The sequence below is a fragment of the Theropithecus gelada genome, chromosome X (assembly GCF_003255815.1).
Source record: "Theropithecus gelada isolate Dixy chromosome X, Tgel_1.0, whole genome shotgun sequence".
Classification (NCBI taxonomy): Eukaryota; Metazoa; Chordata; class Mammalia; order Primates; family Cercopithecidae; genus Theropithecus; species Theropithecus gelada.
The window spans coordinates 32,184,908-32,207,068 of record NC_037689.1 but is presented as its reverse complement, the minus strand read 5'-3'; the positions used below and the strand labels follow the sequence as shown (position 1 = coordinate 32,207,068).

Genomic DNA, 22,161 nt, shown 5'->3' with positions numbered 1-22,161 from the left:
CTTTCCAGTCTTTTGCAAAAATAGGGCTTCAGTGCAAGATATCCTTTTAAAAATACCCTTGGGTCCTGAGTGTTGAACTTTTCTGGCTGAAATAATTTTGCACCTTCCAAATGTTTTAATGCTGTTAGGGAGCTCTTAAAATGCAAGGATTTAAGGCCCTTAGCTAGTTAAGCTTTTAGCAGAAGTAGAGCTGTTAGATAAGAATAGAACTCATCCTTTACTTTTGGAGCTTTGGACTCTGTTTCCAGCTGCTTCCAGTCATTTGAATCCTGAAAGCTCCCCTAATCCTCGCGGAGGCAGCCTTTCTGGCTCCCAGGACCCACCCCCTTACTTCTGATTGGCGAAGCTCCTCCGCGGCCCAAGCCAGCCACCTACGACGTCTCTGAGAACTGATTTGAAATAAGAGCCAGGCGGTCCTCGATTCCCTGCGACCGACTTTTCATAGGCTGGGGGAGAAAAGGTTGAGAAACTTGACATTGTCTCGGGCAGAGTGCGTGTAGCAACAGATCAAAGAAAAAGAGGACGAAAACGTGCTCTTTGCTGCCCGTAGATTTCGCCGGGTTGCTTTTGTCTTGCGGGATCCTGTCGGGTTCGGTGTTTCCGCTCTGAAGACTGCGGCGCGGGCTCCGATGCAGCTCGCTCCCTGCCGGATGGGTCATGGGATTCTAAACATGAGGCAGGTAAGCTCAGGCGGTTGCGCTGGTGGCGGAGGGGGCGGGCGCCGCCCGGGACCCCTGCGACCTGTTACTCCGGAGAGCTGGCTTGGTTAGCAGGCGCCTGGCCATAGTCGATGCGTTTGGCGGAAAGACGGGGCTGCATTTTTCTAAGACAACCAAAGAAGCACATTACCTGAGCTACCCCGGTCTGGCCCTCGCCACCCGCCCCCACTTTTGCCTCTAATTGTGGTTGATGTCAGGCAGTCGTTGTAAAGGGCTTACAAGCAGTTTGTAGAATATATGTAAATCAATTCCAGTTTGCGGCCGCTGGAATGTATCGTGCAGGATGTGTCTCGAGCTTTTAGTGTCTCTACCCTATGCTTTGGGCTAGAATAAAGACAGCTGCATGTCCTGGAAAAGAATTTCACGGGGCCGCTTATCTCATTTTGGTTTCGCATTCTGAGCACTTACTGTGTTTCTGGCGGAGAAGGCGGAACCAGCTTGAAATGAGCACAGGCAGTCCTTCCAGAAAAATGCAAATTTGTTTTTCTGTTGTAGCAGTTTGGAAACTGTATTGCTTCTGGACGTGAGAAGACAGCCCTGAAAACAGTGAGCGGAGAAAGGGCTGGGGGATTACTTAAATGAGTCTTTGAAAAGAATTCTAAACCAACAGCTTCTTCCGTGGCTCTGGGGCATGATGATAAAATTCCTTATCAGTCCAGGAAGAGGTTTATAGCTTTGCTGTTAAGCAAGAAAAGGAAAGAAAAAGTTGATGTAGGAAGCCAAGGAGAGGGTGTGATTTACAACTCAATCAAAGTTATGGAAAAATCTTATGTCAATATTTAAATATCAAGAGCAATACTCATATAAGGAGAAAACAAGGCCGGAAAAACATGCCAATAGGCTGGAAGGGCAGGGATTTCAAGAGGAATGCTATTGCTTTTTACCAGCCCTGAATAAATCTGAGTGGGAAAGTTAGCATCTGTATCGCAACCGGAAAAGCTCTTCACTTTTTCTTCTAAGTGGGTTGGGCGCTCGCAACCCTGCACACTTTGGGGGAAGTGAGCTTTCCATTTAGGAGCGCAGGCGAGGGATTTAGAACTTTCTGTCCCTTTCACACAGCCTTGGGAGATGAAGCAGAGCCCCCTTCGAATGGTCGAATGGTCAGCGCAAACCCTCCGCCTTCTGGCCCCCTCGCTTGTTCGCTCAGCAAGCATGCTTGGCAAGTTTCAGGGAGTGCAGAAAAACACTTGCGGAGGAGCAAGTGCCCCCTGCTTGCAATGAATTGCCCTTGCCTTGCTGGGGACTGTGGGGCGGACGCTCGTTTTCTTTAAGTTCTGCAAACTCACAGTCCAACCTCATACTTTTAATGTCTACTAAAGTGGGAGGAGGAAAAGGAAGGAGAAGGTTAATTGGAAAGGATTGAAAAGGAAAAAGAGGAACGCAAAACATTTTTGACAAAGGTCCTTAGCTGCAACAAAGAAGTTATTTGATCCTGTGCAGAGCCACCTGTCCTCTCCTTAGTGGTATCTGAGCTCAATTTCCAGAATCCCTGTTCCCACACAATTCCTCAGGAACCATGGCAGTCTCCGTTCCTTTTGCCCAAGGCTTGCTTCCCCCAGCTTGGGATGGTTTTTCCCATGCCTAGTTTGTTGTGGTATTTACATGAAGTTGGAAAACAGCCCAGTATTGAAGTTTTAGGGGCACAAGTAGCGAACTCCCTAGTTGTTTAATGAATGGACAACTTTTCATCTCACAGCTATGTATGTCTACTAATTTTTTTGGCCTGTTCAGAACTTAAAAAGAGGGTAGGATGGAACAGGGGAGGAGATGAAGGAGAGAGACAGGATCATTGTTCATCCAAAGAACGAGGACAGTTTCCAGAATCTAGCAAGTTGTTTCACTGCAGTCAGAACAAGAATGTAGGGAGGAATGAGATGGCGGTGTTATTGGCATGGGTTAATCCCTACTTTGAGTTTCTCTTGGGGAAACCTGACTGTAGAATCCAGGCAGGGTGAATCGCACCCATCAGCCAATTTGTCATCTCAGCCCGGCAGCTCCAGCTGGATTTACAGGGTTAACTATCAAACAGACCTGTGTGTCATCAGCTCAGCAATGAAATTCAATCTCTTTGCTGATGAGTGATCTGTCCCTAGGGCTGCACAAATGCCATACACTGGTGTGGCAGCCCAGAAGAGACCCTTGCCTGCCACTGATAGCCAGAAATTCTGGGTAGCCAAAAATTGCCAGCAGAATTAGAAAGCTGTTTGCCTAGCTGTAAGATTCAGAGGGGTTTGGGCTTCTGCCAGGTTGGCAGAAAAGGAACACTCCTGAAGCCACCACTTCAGGTGTAGAAGGATAGTATTCTTTGAGGGTTCCTAAGACCACGGCTGAGTTAGGCCAAAGAAAAGTGTAAATCTGACTCACCTTGATCAGGAAGTAATTTTAAAATATATGCCAACCTGTCTCTGCACTCTGATCATAAATGGGAAACTTTTATGTACCTTCCTTGAGAAGGAATTTACTCTGTTCCCAGGCAAAAGGAAAAGCATGGCCACCTGTTCTAGAAGCCTGGCCAAAAACAACAGGTTTGCCTGTGGCATTCCCACAACTGCAAATCCACCCCACATGGCAATCCACTCATTGTCCCTACACACAAGAAGAACAAATAGTTCATTCTTGGGCGGGGTGTGTGTGTGTGTGTGGGGGGGAATCAGATTCTCTAGGCAAAATTGCCTACTAGACATATTTTGTGTTTCTAACATCCTGGTAACTTTAGAAAAAACTCTAAGGGAAGAAGGTGCATGATGTATTTCTGATCTACTAAAACAAAATGAGTCACATAGCTGCTAAATTCTTGCAAGGCTAGGATGCTGCTGTTTCAGGGAAGCTGTGATCTGTTTGATTAGCTCGTTCTGCATTCTTTAGATTGGAATTAAAATGCCCAAGGACATCTGGCTTAATAATGAAAGTCTTCGTATTAATCTTTCCTCTGAGGATTAGAAAGTCCTTTACAAATACGATCTATTTATTCTCTGCCACATCCCCTTGAGAGAATGAGGTGGCAATTTGATCCTCATTAAACAAATGGTGAGACGAAGGCAGAGAAAGGTTAAGTATAAAGAGACACAGCAAGTTAGGGGCAAGTCTGGGGATGAATACTCACCCACCCAGAAAGACTACCTGTGCAGGTTTAGGATCTCAAATGGCATTCTAGGGATTAAAACAGAATCTCTCTTACAGCATTCTTTTTCTTATCATTCTGTAACTGGCAAGTATATTGTGTCCCAAGTATGTTGTATGGTTTCCTTCATTTGAAAGTACAGACTCTAACAGTTCAAAAGGCAGTTCTGTTCTCATTTCTCCCAACATTGAGATCAGGCAGCTTTTATGAAATCTAATAGAAAGATACAGTAACAGGAATTTTAAATATGCATCTGAGAAATGTTCCCTTTCAACAGATGTTTTAAGTTTTTGCACATGGTTTAGAGAGCTCAATGTCTTCAACATATGTTAAAATTTTAATTTCTTCCCTACTATCTTTCTTTCAGCAAATGTTATAATCATAAGACTTGCTGTCAGTTTAAAGATCCTTGTTGGTCATTTTGAAATAATTTTTTTTGAGTCATGTTTGTAGTTCGCTTGGCTGTAGACCACATAGGCTACAAGCAAATCTGTTAATTGGTAGTTGCATGTTATCCACAGACATTCCAGCAAGTTTTAAGGCAAAGTGCACATGTGGATGTCTCCTGGCTTTGATCATTTGTGTGGTAAATAGACATCCAAGGTAGCTATGGCAACCTGGGCTGTGCGTTGGTGAAAGGAGGGGATTTGGTTACTGGACAAAGAGTAATTTGTTTGATTAGAAAAAGGTAGGGGCAAATCAGGACATTTTTAACCGCGTGATTTGAGGATCCCAGTTAAATCAAATCATTCGGATTTTTCTCGGTAGGCAAAAAGAAGTAATGGCTAACCACACCAGAGTATCTTGCAGACGTAATTTAAATTCTTTTTAAACAAGTGGTTGCTACTTTCCAAAAGCAATTTATACAATGAAAAGGAAGTACAATATTTCATATAAATGTCATCAATATCCCTATTGTAGTAAGTATGAACGTTTTTATTTTCAGAACTTGATGGGACTTTGAAAGACCAGAATCTGATTAGAGGTGTACATTTCAGTTTTCTACCTGCAGGGGTCAGGCTTGAAGTTCTCGTGGTCGGAAGATCAGGCAGCGGACGTCACTGCAGGGAGCCCGAGGCAGAGTTAGAGAGAATTGCTCTGCTTATTTGGAACAATTAGTTAGCGATTCTTTAATCTTGTGACCAAAGCTACTATGAAAATGAGTTCATTCAAGGAAGAGAATATCAAATACGCTGTGATTAAAGAAAGGGCGATAAAGCCAGGTCAAACAGCAATCTAATCTCCGTTTACATATAAGGCAGTTTATCGGGAAGATTCTGGCTCATTATCAACTCCTTTGATTTCACACAAAAGTGAGCTCAGGGGTTTTGTTCTAGAAACTTGTTTGCCCAGTTTTATGAGCTGGCATGTTATAAAAATTTCTTTAAACTAAAAAGGACACAATATTAGGGAGCCATCTGGATCTGAAATATTTTTCCCCCTCTGGAGGAAAATATTCTATTGACACAAGATCAGGATGGTTAATGGCCTCCAGGAGGTCAGGTGATAGTAGAAGCACAGAAAATTGAGGCACAGAAGAAAAAGCCAAGAGGGGACTTTCCTGAAAAAAACAAACCAGACCAAAGAAAGTAACTTACCTGCTTTGTGCTATGAAAGAGAGGTTCTGAGGGCCGGGCGCGGTGGCTCACGCCTGTAATCCCAGCACTTTGGGAGGCCGAGGCGGGCGGATCACAAGGTCAGGAGATCGAGACCACGGTGAAACCCCGTCTCTACTAAAAATACAAAAAATTAGCCGGGCGCGGTAGTGGGCGCCTGTAGTCCCAGCTACTCAGGAGGCTAGGCAGGAGAATGGCGTGAACCCGGGAGGCGAAGCTCTCAGTGAGCCGAGATCGTGCCACTGTACTCCACCTGGGGGACACAGCGAGACTCCGTCTCAAAAAAAAAAAAAAAAAGAAAAAGAAAAAGAGAAAGAAAGAGAGGTTCTGAGTAAACATGGAAGAGGTGCTGATCATTTGTAGTACAAGTGGATGTTGAAGGTCTTATATTCAGTCCAGTGTTTATGATGAATATAATATAAAGGCTGTCCTTCCTTTCTTACATCATTCAATGACATTTACTGAGCACTCACAGAATTAATATATTCTGCCACATTATACGTGATTATTAATGTGCCGGGACACTTTCTAGGTTCCAAACATGATTTTGGTAAGGTCCCTGCCCTCAAAGAACTTTTGATCTGATGTACAATTTATTGTACCAGTAGCACAGTGCAGGTTTTTCCATGGTCAAAATGGCTTCTCATTAATATCTATATTCGTGTGGGTAGGGATCCACTTGAAAAATTGATGGTATCCAAAACCTTGCTGAACTTAGGAGACTTGAGAAGTGATTTGTAATTGTGAAATTTAGTTGATTTTTAGCCCACATGTCCATTTGTAGAAATTTATGACTTCTTACATAAAGCAGATTTCTCATAATTATTAAATAGTAATTGATTTTTCTCAATAGAGAAAAGTAACTCATAGGTAGTCCCCAATCTAGGAATACTTTATGTTTTAGGAGTTTGTTGTTTGAAACCCAGAACATTTTCCAGCAAAAAGTAATCAATCTGATTAATGTGAGATCAAGTTCTGAGTTTTGAGGACATGCCCCTGTGTTATACAGGATGGAAACAGAAGGAGAAAGAATTGTCATACTTTCGGTAATAGGCCAGTCATGGCAATATTTGAAATATGAAGTTTGTACTAGTTTTCACCTTTCTTTCTCCATCCTTCTGATGTCTTCTGGTCTCACTGGGGCATCTCCCCCAGGCCTGTCCTAATATATAGTGAATTCATAATTGTTCATCTTCCCACCCTTCCCTTCCCCACCTCCAAACCACTCTCCTGTTTCCTCTAGTCAACGGTCTCTACCACATGGCAGGAGAGAAGTAATATGGGTGAGCCAAAGCTCATGACTCTTAGCCCTGTAACCCTTAGGATGAATCTTTAATTGGGGATATTTTAAGCAGTAGAGCCTGGAGCTACAAAACACATGATTTTCTTTTCAGGGACAATATTTGGGGGCAGGACCATGCCTTTGGCAGACAGAACTTGCTGGTGTGTCTGCCTGTGGGTCAGACCTCTTCATTTCATCCTGCCTGAACTTCTGGACCCACTAGGGTCTTTGTGAGTAACAGCCAGGGAGCCACAGGCCCCCAATTGAGAGGGAATTACGGCGTTTGTGGGTATGGGTTGTTTGTAAGTGTGCTCTTTGTATGCTGAGCACTGTCTACTTGTATTAGAATAACTTTGGACTCAGGAAGGGGAACATCACACAGCGGGGCCTATCATGGGGAGGGGGGAGGGGGGAGGGATTGCACTGGGAGTTATACCTGGTGTAAATGACGAGTTGATGGGTGCAGCACACCAACATGGCACAAGTATACATATGTAACAAACCTGCACGTTATGCACATGTACCCTACAACTTAAAGTATAATAATAATAAATTAATTTAAATAAATAAATAAATAAATAAATAAAGAATAAGTGGAAAGGAAATAGCTGTAGCATCCTCTTATCCACACGAGTATTTGAGTTGGTGTATGTATTTCTACTCGTTTGTCTGCTTATCTTGGGACTGAGTTACTCCAGAGCAAGAGTTACATCTTAATTACCTTTGAATCCCCAGACCCAAGCCCAGTGTCTGGCACACAATAAGAATTATTAAGTGTTCTACAGGCGCATGCTGGATGAATTTTAGTAAAACAAGAGAATGGAAAATGCTCCTTAAAATCAGAAGGGATATGAAGAAGAAAGGGCATTAGAAAGGTCTGGGAAACAGCAAGGACTAAATAGATCAGTAGTAGAGAAAATTAACATAGGTTATGATTACTGAACCATATGTATATGGTTTTATATATATATAGTCCATTTATATACGCATAAATAGTCTCTCTCTCTCTCTCTCTCTCTATATATATATATATATATATATATATATATATATATATATATATATTCCGTTCAATTGTGTGCTGGGCAAGAACACAACCCAAAACATGGTAAGCACCTTGGAGTTGATCGTACTGCAGAAATGATTACGAAATGGGTCATGCCCTCCAATAGCTCAAAGCCTAATCGCCAAGATAGAATCTGCTGCTTGCTCTCATTGAACCCAGCCTGATAGTTTAGGCCTTAGGTCCATGTGCAGTTGTTTAATTTTGCAGGTGAGTGGCATGCCCAAGGTTACTCCACAACTGAGATAGCGTGTCTGAGAGAAGACTGAAGCCTTACCCATGTAGATGGTGACCACGTTTTTCATAGTGAAGTTCAAGATTTGTGCTAGACAAAGCATTTTCATTGCCGGTAGGTGTAAAGACCCAGAGTTATAGTTAAAATGACAAAATAGAAATTTCAGGGACATTTAATAGTTTATGGAAACAACAAGACTAATATATTACTAAAGGGTCTATGCAGTAGACCATGTTATCTGTCCTATGTCAAGTTTTGGAGTGTTGCTTTGGTTGTGTGTATTTAGAAGTGGTCTTCCCCAAACAATTAGGAGGAAGGGGATTGTTACTGGGAAAATGGATTCATTGAATGCCCTGCTGAGTTAATAATAAGTAGATGAATGGCCAAATAAAGCAATATATAGATGGACGGCACCACCAAATATTATTAATAGAGATTTATTTACTTACATACGATCAATCTTCTGTAGGAAATACATTAGGAATCCAGACTAAGAATACCAGTTAAAGTTTAGCATTTCTGGGTTGACATTTTAGCACAAGAAACACTTTACCCCCCATCTGGGAGCAAGGTATGAGGGAGACTTAGGTTCTATACCTAGAACCTAAGTCTTCTAGACTCCCCATCTCATTCTCTTTTGTGACTGCACATGCCTTCTACTAAGATATAATTTGGATGTTTTCAGGTCATGTGCTGTAATTCAATATGCTAATAAATTCCAAGGCAATTTGAATGGAATGATGGTTTATAATGAGGCAACTCAGGAAAGACTACATCATCTTTAGTGGAAAATGCTATCCAAAACATCCAAATAGTTAAATGATCTTATATTTGGGTTTTGTGCTTCTTTTATGTATATATTCTTTGCTCTGATTTTAGTTAAGTATGAACATGTCAGACAGTAAAAACTAGGAGAATTATATTTATACAGAAGAAAGTTTAGGGAATGAGATGAGTCATTTAGCCCATGAATTAATCAGCTGTGCTTTGAGGAAATAGTGCAGGAAGGTAAAATGGAACAAATAGAAGAGAGAAGAAAGCGTGACTTCTTTTAGTCATCGTATGATGGGGAAAGTGGTAGAGAAAAATTGGCTATTTGGTGAGTGATTCAGTTGAGTTCCTTTTCAGTGGTCGATGTTTAAAGTGAAATTCTAATGAGATTGATGCTGCCCTTTTTGTATGGTTCTGAGTAAAAAAGGGAAAATAGTAATAATAATTAATTGAGAGGGGTATGACTTTCTGAGTAGATAAAAACATTATAGTAGACTGTTAGATAATGAATATTTATTGTTTGATTCTTCTCAGTCTGGAAGAGACACTTTCTGAATATTTCTCCTCTTTCTAACATTTCAGCTGTCAGAATTGAATGGTTCACATGTAAACTACATTGTTTTGGTTTAACTAACAAAGAGTGATAAGACATGAATTGTTTGTGACAGCCCCGAACATTGATAACAGAAGACATTAATGCCTGCAGACATAGCCTACATGGTAAAAATCTGGAAACAAAAATGCTTATTATGTTAGGCCAACGTGCTTTGACCTAGTTTTGCTTTTCTGCTTGGAAATTATGTCAATATTAGTTACATCATCCCTTCGGATGAGCAATTCCACATTCTTGTTTATTTCACTGTCATATTATTAGTTTTGTATATTTAGTTCTGACCTCTGAGGAGTCAAACTAATCCTCATTGACTTGCATTTTCCCTTTGAAATGAGACTTCTGCATGATAAAGAGAGAGGATTTTATGTATTAACAAAACAATCTAAGATACCTCTTCAAAGGCATTCACTTCTCCTTGATCCAAGCTACTGCCCTCTTGAAGGTTCCTAGAGGCCATCTAGTTTTCTGCTGATCAGAATTAGTCTTTTTTTCTTTGTCTTATGGGGATGGAATAGATTACTGGGCCTAGAACTGCCGTAGTTGAATAACAAAAAGTAAAACTGTGAGGCTGACGGGACATTTCCCAGCCCATCATCCTTAAATTTGCCCTTTTCATGTTTCTGCTTTACTTCTTCATCCAGTAGAAACTGGCTTAGCATATTTTTCCTATTTAACATTTTTATTGAATACTTTTCAAAATGAATTATTTCCTCAGTTGATTTCGAACACATTTTTTTCTGTCATTTAATACTTTATATCACTAGAGGAAAGAACCATTTAATTCTTTCATACATTTATGAATTCTAATCTTCAAAGAGTGTGAGTTATTCAAGTGATCAACTTACATCAAATTTACAAGTATAATTTACTACCAAAAGACCTTGAATGCTTTTTGGTGCACATGTTTTGGCATTATTATTAACAAATGTAATCAGGCAAAAGCCCACACAAACATGTATTCCTGGTTCCTCTTTAAAAATGTACCATTTGCTCTTGTTTTCTAATTAAGGCTTTGAAGGTTAAAAATCCCTTTGTTGTTAGCTCCTTTACAAGACTCCTGCCTGAGTGCAGAAAACATAAGCAGGGAGTGTCCTCTTCAAAGCATAATCAAACCAACTAAATTTTAACCAGGTAAATTGTTGATTAGCATTGGATCATTTAAAGAAACAGTATGAAAGTAATTGGGATAGTCACAACTCCTAATTGTGTGATCCTGGGGGCTTCAAACATTGTTTGAAACATTCACCTCAGGTATTATGTTCCATGTCTGATCCTTATGCTAATTTGAATACTAGGATCCTGAAGAAAAACTTTATAGGATTTCTTGAGTCCCTAATTGATATGTAAACATTGTCATTCCCAAGCAGCCTAAAGTTGTGAATTACAGTATACCATGTGTCTCCTGTTGTGATAGCAATTTCTACAGCAATTTTTCTGATTGTTGTGGGCAAATGTAAATATATTTCCCTCCTCTTACACAAATAGTGGCCTTTCACATACGTTATTCTGCACCCTGGCTTTTTTTCTGCTTTACGATATACCCTAGAGATCTTCCCATAACAGTCCACGGAGAGCTTCCTCTTTAAAAACAGAACAAAACTGCGTATCATTGCACTATGACAATGTACCATAATTGATTTGACCCTTCCCCTACTAGTCGTGTGGAGTGTGTCCAATCTTTTGCCATTAAAGCAGTGTGCACTGAAAAACGTTGTGTTCATCAGTTTGTATGGGGTGGATGTATCTGTATTAAAAATCCCCAGAAGTGGGATTGCTGGGCCAAAGGGCAAATGCAGTTTCTAATTTTGATAAATAAGTAACATTGTCTAACCAGTCTGTGTGAGAGCACTGCCCGAGAGCCTCATCAATAGAGAGCATTGTCCGACTTATGCACCTTTGCGTATCTGATATCTGAAAAGTGGCATCTCTGCGTAGCTTTGCATTCTCTTCTGAGTGACGTCTTTGCATGTGTTGAAGGTCTATTTGCATTTCTTGTGCAATGTCTGCTCATATCCTCTGTTTAGGAAAAGAAAAAGAAGGCAGGGCGCAGTGGCTCACACCTGTAATCCCAGCACTTTGGGAAGCCGAGGCGGGCGGATCATGAGGTCAGGAGATCAAGACCATCCTGGCGGCCGGGCGCGGTGGCTCAAGCCTGTAATCCCAGCACTTTGGGAGGCCGAAACGGGCGGATCACGAGGTCGGGAGATCGAGACCATCCTGGCTAACACGGTGAAACCCCGTCTCTACTAAAAAATACAAAAAACTAGCCGGGCGAAGTGGCGGGTGCCTGTAGTCCCAGCTACTCGGGAGGCTGAGGCAGGAGAATGGCGTGAACCCGAGAGGAGGAGCTTGCAGTGAGCTGAGATCCGGCCACTGCACTCCAGCCTGGGTGACAGAGCAAGACTCCGTCTCAAAAAAAAAAAAAAAAAAAAAAAGACCATCCTGGCTAACACGGTGAAACCCCGTCTCTACTAAAAATACACAAAAAAATTTAGCCGGGCATGGTGGTGGGTGCCTGTAGTCCCAGCTACTCCGGAGGCTAAGGCAGGAGAACGGTGTGAACACAGGAGACAGAGCTCGCAGTGAGCCGAGATCGCGCCACTGCACTCCAGCCTGGGCCAAAGTGCGAGACTCTGTCTCAAAAAATAAATAAATAAATAAATCAAAGAAAAAGAAAATGCCAGGTAGTACAATGATGTTTGATGTTCTTTTGACAATGATGAAGCCACTATTTAGTAAGAGAATCACTCCAGGCAGTAGACTTAGAAGCACAATATCAGAGACCCTTGAGTAAAGACCCTAATGTGCCACATCTTAACTCTGTGACCTTGGGTTGATTCCTTAAACTTTCCAAGTTTCCTCACCATAAAATTGAAATGATGTAGACAACACACAGGGTTTATATAATAATCACTAAATGAAGGATAATATATAAAAATGGTATATAAAGCACTTAACAGAGTATGGGTTACATACTAGGCACTTAAGAAATGTTAGGTTAACTTCTCTTTTTTTAGATACAAGCTTAATATTTCAGAGAAGGCTGGGTTTATGGACATTTCTACCTCTTACCCTCTGAATGAATACACATCCACCCACACAGAAGCATGTAAATATACACATATGTACACATGATGGAATAATGTCTGAAATGATTCAAAATCATCTCTTTAGACAAATGCGTGTGTGTGTGTGTATGCATGTGTGCATGTATATGTATAAATATTCCTGTAATGTAAGAAAACTAATTTGTTCCTAAAAGTATACCCTTTTAGGACAAATTCTCCTAATATGCTAAAACAACACCAAATAGCATTAAATGGACGTGGGTCACTTATCACTACCTTTCATATTATAATCCAAAACAGCGTTTTTTCTTCATCTATCGTATTCTTTACAACAATTAAACTCTTTTACAATGTTATGCACCTTATACTTAAAGCTACACCTAGAAATAAAATTACACTTATACTCATGTTTATGTATTTCTGTCTTTAAAACAAAAAAATAAACACAGCAGTAAATACAAAAGGTAGAAATGGAAAAAAATGCATTTTAGAAGGCATGGTGCTAAGGGTTGCCACTACTGAGGGCTGAGAATATAACACTGACCAACTCTACAACTGTGAATAAGACCATTTGGGTGATCTTGTTTCCCAGGGCTCTGTTGTTACAGAAATATAATTTTAAAAATTGTATTTTGAAATAATTACAGATCCATAGGAAGTTGCAAGAAAATGTACTGGGCAGTCTGCACCCTTTACCCACCCCTTACCCCATCCCTAACCCCCAGAAACCAGTAATCATCTGTTCTCCATCTCTATAATTGTGCTACCTCAAGAATATAATATAAATGTAATCATACAGTATGCAATTTTTTGAGATCGACATTTTTCCCAGCTCACTTAATTTTCTAGAGGTTTATCCAAGTTGTTGCATGTATCAGTCGTTTTTTTCCTTTTTATTGCTGAGTAATGTTCCTTGGTGTGGATATATGACAGTTTAATCATCAACTTGTTTAAGGACATTTGGGTTGTTTCTACTTTGAAGCTATTACAAACAAAGTTGCTATGAGCATTTGTGTGCAGGATTTTGTGTGACTGTAAGTTTTGATTTCTCTGGGATAAATGCCCAGGAGTGCAATTGCTGGGTTATATGGCAAGTACACATTCAGTTTTGTAAGAAACTGCCAAAGCGTATTGCAGAGTGGCTGAATCATTTTACATTCCCACCAGAAATGTATCAGTGACCCAGCTTTCTCTACATCCTCCCCAGCATTTGATGTTGTCCCTGTTTTCATTTTAGCCATTCTGGTAGGTGTGTAGAGGTGTCTCATTTGTATTGGTTTTTAAAAAGTGCAGAAGATACTTCATAATCCAGTTTGGGTGTGTCCAGTACCTCCCAGGTAAAATTCTCACACGTAATATGGGTCTATCTTGGTACATGACTGAATTGTCAAAAATATCTATGATTGCTGCATTTTTGGTTGAACCTTAACTGAAATACTGAGAGCAAAAAAGAAGCTGTGTTGTGCAAAATATATCTGAACATTAGACTGGGCTTCAATTTATACTCTGAGACACTCAGATAATTGATACTTACTCAAGACATGGCAGATGCATGCCCCAACACCTAACTTCACTTTAGGAATAGACACATGAGGTATCAGGAAAAATTGCTAAGACTATTTAAATTTCTCCCCCCTTTTCCAACATTATTCCATTGCCTTTGCATTTGCATAAGTTAAATAGGGGCATGATCTATCTTCATTGTCAATATACATGTAGATGTGTGTAAATCTACAAACATACATATACATAGACATACACAGGCTCTGTGGGTGTCAATCCCAAATGTTCCCCAACATCCAGTCTAGATTCTCCCAGGTCAGGATTTCTCAACTTTGGCATTATTGCCATTTGGGGTTTAATAATTATTTGTGGGGCTGTCCTGTGCACTGTAGGATGTTTAGCTGTATCCCTGGCCTTAAACCACGATATGCTGGTAACACTCCCATGTCCCAAAGTGTGACAACCAAAAATGTCTCAGCACATTGCAAAATGTCTACTGGGGCAAAATAAACCTCCCTTTGAGAATCACTGGGGTAGGTAGAAGAGAAGGAGAATCTCAGGCTTTAGGTTACCTCACTGGGTTTGCTGAAACTTGATAAGAATCTCCTTACCAGCAAGGATCAGGTTTTGGTGCCCACCTGGTCACTTCTGATAACTACCAATCTCTAAATTTGTTTCTGCACATTATGGCTGAAGATTAGTGGTTGACGGAGAAATATATCAGCCTTTGTTTCTTAAAGAGCTTGTACTCAATGCTTAAAAATACAAATTGGATCTGGCACTGTTGTGGTTCACGCCTGTAACTCCAGCACTTTGGGAGGCCAAGGTGGGAGGATTGCTTGAGCCAGAGAGTTTGAGACCAGCCTGGGCAATATACTGAGACCCCATCTCTACAAAAAAATTTTAAACTTAGCCAGGCCTGGTGGTGCAAACCTGTAGTCCCAGCTACTTGGGAGGCTGAGATGGGCGGATCGCTTGAGCCTGGGAGGTCAATTCTGCAGTGAGCTAAGATGGCGCCTGGGACCTTGTCTCAAAAACAAAACAAAACAAAATAAAATAAAATACAAATTGAACACACATAATTGAAAACAAAACTTCATGCACACCTGGTTTTATTTTACTTCGTAATGATGTTTTATCACATATTAGATACCATGATTATTTTAAAAGATATAAAATTTAATAGGTAATAAAATACCTCATAAAATAGGGTATATCTCCATATGCATAGAGAATTTTATAGAGAAATTGGCACAATTCCTGGATCTTGCTCTGATTCAATGTGTTTATCTTTGAATTCTAATAAGAGGTTTTAAAAGACATTTAAAGAATTGCAAAACAGGCAAAAGAAAATATGATGGTGTTTTATAGTTTAAATTATGTTTACCTGGCAACAATAATTATTTTATTATATAGATTATAGAAAATGTTATGTATTTTTTAACTTTGTAAATGTGCCTCTACTTGATAAATAATATATTTTGTATTTATTACATTTGATATATAAATATATTCCTACTTTAGAATTAAAATAAGGTGAAAATAGTTATTGTTTGAAATACTGTTAAGTTGTATATTCTTATCTGTATTAGAATTAAAATATGTATCTTATATATAAATTACAAATTACCTGAAAAAAGAATAAATTATAACCTCATGTAAAACTAAATATTTCTGTATCAGTTGTGCAATTTAAATTCTGCTTTTAGTTTTCATTCTTTAAGTTGTTACATTTGGAAAATTTGGATAGTAGTTATCATGAACTCACTGTTATCTGTGGCTCTGACAGTAAAATACGCCATTGAGTTGTACTGTAATATGAATCTCCCAGGAACACTAAGCCAATTCAGAATGAGGCATTCCTTTCTCAGGAACAGAGATTTATAAAGTGACTGGAGGTATCACTATTTCTAGAGGAAGGTGTACCTTGAAGTATTCTCATTCTTTTCTATGCATTTATGATCCCAGCCTACTAAACTCAAGTGACACTTCAATACAGCAAAGCCTCTTGGAAGTATGTGAGTTTAATAAGAAAATTTATGAAGAAAAAATACACTGAAATGCAGACTGACTCCCAAAATAATAGGATACTTTTAAAAAAAATATTAGTTTCATAGCATGACAAATAATACTCAAAAATACTTTGAAAGTGCGCATTTTAAAAATGCCCAAAGGGTTTAGTAGATTATGTTGAGAGAAGGCATTGGAGGAAGAAACATTATAGCCATAAAAGCCAGGAAAATGATCTTCCTTTGTTTATAGGATTATATAGAGGAATTTTAACTTCTAAAGTGAAAATACAAATTACTTGTGTAGGCTAAAATCACCCTTCTTAGAGGAAATGATACAAATTTTCTTCATATAATTTATGTTCCTCCAGAAAGTCTCTATGAAGTGATAACATTATAACTGCATGCATTCTCCTGGTAACTTCATTTAAAGTCTGTGATGTAGTAACATCATGCATACTTCCCTTTCCTACAGAGCCCTTATATTCTCTATAGACCAAGAGGTTAATTAATTTTTGGAGTTATATAGCAAAGAGTTGCCAGAACCCCAAATAACATATCTCTAATTTCCAAAATTGCCTGACAAACTCTATATTTTAAAGAAGCCATGTTATTCTTAGGATAAACCTAATAATGTCACTATAGTCCTCAGTCATGCTCATCTTTGCCTTTCTTCCAATATGTGCAAGGAATATATAAGGAGACCTTTTAAGGTTACAGTATCTTCTTACAAATTAGAGTTTATTTGCTGAGGTTATAACAGCAGCTGAGCATCTCAAAAGCTACAACTTGAGCTGACAGGCAGATTAGCAAGTACATAAAATGTCAGTAGAGAAAAAAATAGACTTCAATTTTTTTGGCAATCCTGTTAAACAACTCTATGAATAAGTATTTGAAACTTGTACAGTGGACAGTTTGAATTTTCCTCAATGCCTACCACAAAACTTACCTACCTGTTGCATATATGCATCACTGAATTAATTAATGGAAAGTAAAATTTTAAAATGTAACCTTGATTATTTGGGATAAAATGGCACTTCCATGTAATGGAATGTCATAACTGAACTTGTAGGGATTTTCAGATACTCTAGCTGGTACTAAATCTCATCAGAGCCCTTCAAGTTATAACATAAGATAGCATATTCAATATGAGAAAATATTTAGTTGTCAGCCTTAAAAATGTATATAGCAGAGGCAATCCATTTTTTTTTCAGACAACAAAGCCTTCTAAAAGCTTTTCAAACTATACAGCTTTGAGATTTATAACTTTGAATCAAGAGAACATAATTTCAAGAAATGAAGAGAACTTCTGATTAATTCTAGTCTAAGGCAATGAAGTCCTACTAGATATTGAAGTATTATGTTCTTCATAATTAATGTCAAGATAGTTTCTTCCCTGTGGCTCGTTATTTTCTGGTAAAAAGTACATACTGCCTGTGTTTTTAAATTTCAGATTTTCTCATGCAGCTCTTGTCTAATGATCCAGCAAGTTCAGGCATATAATACATTTTAAGAATCTATATTTAAAGACTTAATTATTTATGCATGTGTGTCTATGTATTTTGAAATATATATATTTCAAAAGACTATTTTTAGCCTTTGGCTCAATTTTTTAAAGGAATATAATATTGAATATCTAGACAGGTTAAAAATCTCCCACATTTAACTATAAATGTTAACTAATGCTTTCCTTTTCATTTGTTAAATTGCTGCATAAATGCTTTAAAAAGTATGTTACCCTTGGCATTAAGACATCATCTCTTTCACTTACAAAAGTGTACCAATCCTTGGGATTGAACCATTGTAGCTGCTTTAAGCCAAAATTCTCCCCAGCCGGGTTCCTTATCATCACCCTTGCCACAGAATCTACATCATTGGGAGTTAAAGATCTTTGGTCTCAAACCTTATCCTGGTTGAATTCCTATCATATCACCAGCAACCCCTTTCTAATGGCCCCCAGAAATGCTAACACAACAGGAGATTTTCAGGAGGCTCACTCCAATGAGGAACATCATTTGCAGTGACAAAGTTTGTCCTTAGGGGAAATCTGTATCTCTCTCTATATACCTTTTACCCCTGTTTGGCCCCCTCTCTACAACACAGAACACGTGCAGTTACTCTGTTCACTGACAGCTCTTCAAAGACAAAGCTAACATGGCCTTCTGGGGGCAGTTTTTCCAGGTTAAATATGCCCAGATGTGCTTGATTTGGACTCTGTCCTTTAAGATCAAGCAATGTTAGTAAGTACAAATGTCCAACATTTAGAAGAACTGTTCATAAGAGAGACTCACCTGATTAGAGGAAAGACATACCATTCAGTTTCTAATACACAGTGACCTTAATGCCACTATTTTAAGCTCTGTCTGCCTGGATTGTAGAGACTTTGCCTAGTTTACCTCTGGAATAGAAATTCTGAACCTTTGCTAGTGAGTGAGCAATAACAATGATGACAGACATCTAGCTAGATACTAAGAAAAAAAGTCATGAATGACCAAAGTGTGAATTTTGTTTCTTTGCTTGTCTGATACCCCATGGCTATTTGCAATATCTTACTGTCATATGCTAAAGAATTTAGTATATTAATCAAAGAGAAAAGGGTTCTAAGATGGAAGAAAAGACAAAAATTTGGGCAGATAAGTAGGAAAAGAAGGGGATGAGGATTCAGGAGATTTTTCCAGGTACTTGGAAAGTTAAAGGCAACTTAAATCATTTTAAATAATTTAAGAAATGATACCATTTTTCATTTTTATATAAAAGACTCAAAGTCTGGAAAATATATAGGTAGGCACAGTGTGTTGGCAATATGCTGTTTACAGGCTGGCAAAACAAGCCAGTGTCTAATGAAAAGGAAGGTTGTGAAGAGCTTAGATCTGAAACTCAGAGGCATGTCTTATTCCACACCTCAAGAAGCACTTGGCATATACCAGGTGCTCTGTAAATATTTGCTTAGTAAATGATAGAATGAGCATGTGGTGGCAGAATGATGCCTTACATGGCATTACTCAGACTCATAGTCATCCCTAGGGACTGTAAGAAAAGTTTGTGGACCTTTTTCAGCCTTTTGAAAAACCCAGAGGATATTGTACAATTACTTTTTCAATGATTGTTTTATCAAATACTTATAAACCTGAGGATTTATGAAGTTAAAAGTGAAAAGGTTTTTTAAAAATGTTATGCCAAATGAGAGAAGCCAGTCACAAAGGGCTACGTATTGTATGATCTATTTATATAAAATGTCCAGAAGAGGCAAATTCATAGATTCAGAAAGTAGATTCGTGTTGCCAATGGATAGGGGAGGGGAGAATGGGGAGTGACTGCTAATGGGTATGGGGTTTCTTTTGGGGGTGATGAAAATGCTCTGGAATTAGGTAGTGGTGATGGTTGCAAAACTCTGAATATACTAAAAACCACTGAATTATATACTTGAAATGGATGTTTGTAACGTGTGAATTGTATCTCAATGAAGCTGTTTTTTAAAATGATAAGCATAGCATCCAAGCATTTAGAATTTTTTTTTAAGTGGTCATTGGTGGTAAAAAAAAAAAAAAAAAAAAAAAAGAAAAGAAAAAAAAGCAGAAACCATTTGCTTAATTGTTACAAATATTTTATTCCAGATTAAAATACTCCAATTCCACACTTTGGGAGGCCAGGGCGGGCGGATCACGAGGTCAGGAGATTGAGACCATCCTGGCTAATATGGTGAAACCCCGTCTCTACTAAAAAAAAATACAAAAATTTAGCCAGGCCTGCTGGCGGGCGCCTGTAAGCTACTCTGGAGGCTGAGGCAGGAGAATGGCGTGAATCCAGGAGGCGGAGCTTGCAGTGAGTCGAGACTGCGCCACTGCACTCCAGCCTGGGCGACAGAGTGAGACTCCGTCTCAAAACAAAACAAAACAACACAAAACAAAAACCAATACTCCAATTCCATGTTGCCAATGGGAACAAGCAGAATATTCCCACAACCCTAGGGAACAGGGGTAGGCTTGGCTATTAGTCATTCTCCTTCTTCCCCATTCCCAATAATTAGAAAAAAAAAAGTGTGTATGCACATGTACGTGTGTGTGTATGTATATGTCTGTGTGCATATGTGACAAGGGCAGTAGTCAGAGCAGGATCATGTGATTACCAGGATCTATGGACAACCCCACACTATTAGGAGAGAAAGCGTCAAGCTATTTGTACCATTCTCATACAGCGTGAATCTAGGCCAGGGGTCAGCACCCTTGTTCATAAAGGACCAGACAGTAAGTATTTTGGGTTTTGTGGCCATGCAGTCTCTGTCCAAACCCCGCAGCTCGATATAGACTATATAAAGCAATTGGAGGTAAGTGTGTTCCAAAAAAGCTTTATTTATAGACACTGAAATTTGAATTTCACATAATTTTCACAAGTCACAAAATAATATTTAAAAAAAATTTTTTCAACCACTTAAAAATGTAAGAATCATTCTTAGCTTGTGGGCCACACAAAAACAGGCAGAGGCCTGGATTTGGTACATAGGTGTTCTGTGGTCTATAGTTTGCAGAACCCTGCTCTAGGGTAATGACTTAGAAAGGGACTCTACTAATAAGCAGGTTGTTGTGAAGCATGTTACTTATCTTAAGCCAGTATACAACTTAAAGCAATAATGCTACATTATGTCTAAAGGCTAAGCTAGTGAGAGGCTAAATTATAACACTCAACTTTTTTAGCAAATAATTATGAAGAATCAGCTAATAAGACCTTTTCTAAAGAGTATTCAGAGTATAATAATGCTACCTTGTGTGGTTTGGGGATTTTTATTTTAAGTCAGGGAAGCTATGAATATCTTGAACTTTGTCCATTAAGAAGTCTGCCAAGGCTGTGAATTTTAAAGCCATGGGAATTTTTCATTGCCCTTGGCTGCTGAATTTTAACAGCAAAGTTATTCATTAAGTCCACATTTTTAAAAAAACTATCAACAATGCTTCTTTATACTTTATCTCCGTTTGATACACTTCCAGATAGATGATCTTTAATTTGACTAATGAGTGCATCCTTTGTTATTTTAATGACAAGTAATTTACAGAAAGAGAAAAGCTCTTCAGCACACAAGTCTCTTAAATCTGGAATTTAAAGTCCCTGATGTTCAGAAGCAGGAAGCAATAGTTGGTGTAAGACAGGGCCACTAGGACACTGGAAATGCATCCTGGGTAATGAACCAGAAATACAAAAGGAAGAAAACAGTTGGAAATATGTTGGCCATTTTATATGACACTTTCTGGGTTTATTTTCAGGTTGGAGCACAAGTCAGAAGCTGAAGAACTTGGAGATTTGGGGGAGCATATGTCCCACTCTCCCCAACCCCCAAATATCCAAATATCCCCTTTGGTTCTATTAGAGAAGTATGAAGATTTATTAATTAGAAGAAAAATTAAAGTTATAAATGTTCACTAGGAATATAAGAGAATTCAAAAAAATAAAATGTTGAGCTCACCACAGTTTTCAGCATAAATTTTATTCTTTTTTTTTTCTTTGTTGAGATGGGATCTCACTATGTTGCTCAGGCTGGCCTCGAACTCCCGGGCTCAAGCAATCCGCCTACCTCAGCCACCCAAAGTGCTGAGACTACAGGCGTACCACTGTGCCCAGCTAAATTTTACTCTTTAACTGATTTTTCAATGCATAAATAAATGAATAAGTGGGTCAGTACTTACTGAGGACACAGTTTTCAACCAAACCCTGTAGATACTCAGGATGAATTAAGCATGGGCCCTGCCTTCATGGGGCTTAGGGTTTACTCAACTTTACAGAAAACCCAGAAATATCCTAACAAATGTGGCAACTGAAGAACTTTATTCCTAATCCTAAAACTCACTTTCTTTATTCTCAGAGTAATGGATACAGCATTCTAATGTCAAATTATTGTTTCCATATTATACAATAATCTAATTGTCAAGGCTAAAGTCTGCCTTAAGGAAGGGTAACAATGGCTTTGTTCTTATGATAATAGAAGAGATAAAAAGATTATTTACAAAGCTACAGGCTGAAAAATTGGAAGTAGTTTATACAAACAACCACCTCAATTCTTCTCACAGTGAAATTTAAGTGTTTGTGCATGCTGATTTCTGTTATATGGGTCTTTACCATTTTCATTCCTCCTTGCAGCTCTGTGAGTTAAGTATTACTATTATTTTTTACAA

At 38.8% G+C, this 22,161-nt stretch overlaps 1 protein-coding gene across 3 annotated transcripts in view; it reads left to right on the top strand.

The window, feature by feature from the left end:
- Nucleotides 1-22,161, top strand: part of MID1 (midline 1) — a 233,682-nt gene that overhangs the window by 56,321 nt on the left and 155,200 nt on the right. For 2 of the 3 annotated variants that reach the window (XM_025372437.1, XM_025372434.1), the window contains exon 1: nucleotides 172-680. The gene's annotated coding sequence lies outside the window, so the exon portion shown is untranslated. Of the gene's footprint in view, nucleotides 1-171; nucleotides 681-22,161 lie in introns of those variants that run through there. The other variant, XM_025372435.1, reaches the window with a different exon arrangement.